This window comes from Mercenaria mercenaria, chromosome 7, assembly GCF_021730395.1.
Source record: "Mercenaria mercenaria strain notata chromosome 7, MADL_Memer_1, whole genome shotgun sequence".
In the NCBI taxonomy this organism is placed as follows: domain Eukaryota; kingdom Metazoa; phylum Mollusca; class Bivalvia; order Venerida; family Veneridae; genus Mercenaria; species Mercenaria mercenaria.
In genome coordinates this window covers 12,727,022-12,730,458 of record NC_069367.1, presented here as the reverse complement: position 1 = coordinate 12,730,458, position 3,437 = coordinate 12,727,022, and the positions used below count along the sequence as shown (strand labels likewise).

General features: G+C 34.0%; 1 long non-coding RNA gene across 2 annotated transcripts; it reads right to left on the bottom strand.

Moving 5' to 3' along the window:
• Window positions 1-3,437, bottom strand: LOC123555625 (uncharacterized). 2 transcript variants are annotated; one of them, XR_006687350.2, is made up of 3 exons: window positions 3,166-3,437; window positions 1,756-1,960; window positions 1-1,291 (listed from the first exon to the last, which is right to left on the bottom strand). It is a non-coding gene; the product is annotated as an uncharacterized LOC123555625 (long non-coding RNA). The 2 variants fall into 2 exon arrangements; XR_006687351.2 differs by having other exon boundaries at window positions 3,041-3,176.

The following is a 3,437-nucleotide window of genomic DNA, read 5'->3' as shown; positions in this document are numbered from 1 at the left end:
GTAAAAATAAGCTTTATTGTGGTAAATATATGTCAATATAAAATGTATATAAATTAAATAAATCTGACATGACAAAGATTTTCCGTAAATGAGTAATTTTAAATGAATAAAATGATAAAAATACGTCATAAGGGAAAAAACATGAAAGAGGCAGAAAAAAACACGATAAATTCGTAGAATGAGTAGAAAAAACGTAATGTTCAAGTGTATATATTTGAGCAAACTAAAAGATTATGCTCAGTCATCTGTTTGGTAATATTTGAAAATATTAAAATAGAAACTCACTTTTCCAACATATTATAAAAACTAAGTCCTAGAAATTATATTTTAGCATTTTCGTCGATCTTTATCTTAAGGTATTGGACCCGTAATAGAGTATCTCCTTTTTGAAGAGTATTCAATTCCTACCATAAACCTACTCTGACTGCAATTTTCAGGAGGGCGTAGGTTCAAACCCCACTGGGACCAAACTTTTTTTCCCATGTTTTCCTTTTTCCTAGTAAGTTTTTGCTCCTTTCAAGACTAATTATGGATGAATTGTACAAAAGTGGAAAATTTTCATTTTATAAGCGATTTTTTGCTGTTTAATGTGAATTTACCTCTGAATCAGGAGGGGTAGAGTTAGACATCTTTAAAAAATACTGAGTTACATGCGGTAAAAGTTCTCTATTTTGCCTTCATTCGTTAGATTACATGTTGTGGAAGAAATGCAGGTAGGTTTTACTATTGCCCCAAGGTTATTTTTGAATGAAGTGAGCAAAATTCAAAACAGACCCACCGGATTCGACCTTGATTTTTCAATGTTGGAGTTAGAATTCTGTCTCATTAAATCTGTTTACTTCAGGCACCGTAGACAAAAATAATTTATAAAGTTTTATTTTGTGTTTTATAATTGTTTAACAATAGTTTGATGTTTCTTTTATCAAAATTAATGTTGTAATGAATTCTCTGCAAGCGTTTTAGATAGTGGCAATCACATTGAATTTTGTCTCTTCTTGAGCTTGAGGAAATACCATATATTATACAATTTTTACAAAACACGGCACGGTGAAAGTTGTTTAAAATATGCAACACAGTGTGAAACATGGTCAACTTTAAGAATATACCAAGCAAATGCCATTTTTAAAACATCACTATTAGGGGCCCAATACCTTAAATTCACGTTATCTCAAAAGTATGTTTGATGCTGTTTAATGGTCAATTAATAAGAGAGCTGCTGCATCAAAAAAGCTTAACAAGCCATCAGGTGACATTCCTCTACACGGTTGTAGTATCCATGGTGACTGTATTTCTGTAAGAGAGAAAATAACTTGTTTGTAATTATGTCACAAGCAGTATCTCTATCGCCCCTTTCCCCATTCTTATTTATGTTGAAATTAGCTATCCAAGTCCGAATCAGTGACTCAAGTCCACCTTTCCCGACCACCGACCTCAGTTCCAATATGAGATCACATTACCCCTCCTTAACATCAGTCTTTTAGGAAAACGATTATCCCAGTCACAATTTATAACTACAGAACCCTTTATATGGTTTCAGGCACTGATTATCATATTCCTTATCTATAACTACTTTACCATTTTCCAGCTTCTAGCGATTTGGAAATTGACCATCATATTCCCAGTCTGTGAAATACGGAAACACTATTCCGTTCCTAACGTAACATACACGCATACTGATTTTCTAGTTCCAATATCTGCCTGTAGTGCCCCACACTACGCCAGTTATGTTATGGACGCAATAAACAAGATTCTTACCTCAACTTCAAAAGTTGCCCTACAACAGCACAGCTGTCTCATGGTGACTAAAAGCCCTTATTTTTAGCTCACAACGAGTGTAGTTGTAATTCACTCTGCAGAAACAGTGGTTAATTTTGTCGGCGGAGGTCGGATGGCTAATACACAACCCAAATAAGCAAACACACGTGGCGGTGGCCGTTGATATTGATGATATGCACTTCATCTGCAAATTTAGTAAAAACACTGTACAAGATACCATGTTTGTAAAATATTTGTTTTGAACGCAAGCGTCCCTCTCAAAATATAAACCTCTTAATTTGTGTACTTAATTTTGTAAAAATAATTTATTTAACGAGACTAATTAATTTTCTTATATATACGACTATTTTGAGTATTAAAAATACCATTAAATTATATTTCGAAACAAAGGCTCATATTTCTGTGTATCTAAACAGTACTTGCTTGGTTTTAGATTGGTTTTTGTGACAATTATTTAGCGATTAGTACCTAACTACTTGTTATAAGACATTATAATTGAGCCGCGCCATGAAAAAACCAACATAGTGGGTTTGCGACCAGCATGGATCCAGACCAGCCTGCGCATCCGCGCAGTCTGGTCAGGATCCATGCTGGTCGCTAACAGTTTCTCCAATTCCAATAGGCTTTAAAAGCGAACAGCATGGATCCTGACCAGACTGCGCGGATGCGCAGGCTGGTCTGTATCCATGCTGGTCGCAAACCCACTATGTTGGTTTTATCATGACACGGCTCATTAATTATAAAGACGCTAACAGATGTATTTGTGAAATATGAATCTATATGGTTTTACTAAAACGAAATTTTACTAATTTTGCCCTGATATTTGATGCTGAAAGGTTTTTTTAATTGCCTAATTATTCTATATTGTCAAAACTACAAATAATAACATGCCACTTTTATTTTTTATTACCAACGTTTCGGTTAGGTTAGCCTTCCTCAGGCTACAAAGTCTACAAAATCAGAGTAAAGCTAAACATTAGTTGGCTCTTTCGGCATCCATAATGGCAATACCACAGGGTCTTCATTACAAAAAAAAAAGAATACATATGGCACCTAACAGATCATGACAGTATAGTTGTTTTTCTTTAATATATTTAAACGTTCTGAAAAAAACTGCGGCATACCACTACTGGTCAATGTACCAGTTAAGAATAAATAGAAAGTAATATGAACTAGGTATTACCGCATCCACGCACAAAACGTTTTAAATCAACGCAATAAAACAACAGAAAATAAATGATTTATTTCAATTAAATATACGTACCTTAAAAATGTTCTTCTCAATACTAAGTACTTTTTAGAAATATACAAGGACAGTAACCATGTTCTCCAAAAGCACAGTCTTGCCTAATTTTAATTTGAAAACATACATCGAATTTTTATAGATACCTTCATTCCGGTTGACACTAAAAATAGTGTTATAGCGCAATGTTGCAGGAATTCTCTGTACTCTATATCCGTTTCCTGTTGTGTTTAACATTCTACATCCCCCATGCACTTTGTAAAAAGGACCTATTTACTAATGAACTTTTCGGCATTCCCATTCGATATAATTTTCAAAACCTTAAATAGTTTCTCTTTAACTCCAGTGGGGTATATTTGGTCTTTTTTTCGTATATAACCACATCCGTGGTTTTTGTAAACGCCGATATTAATAACCA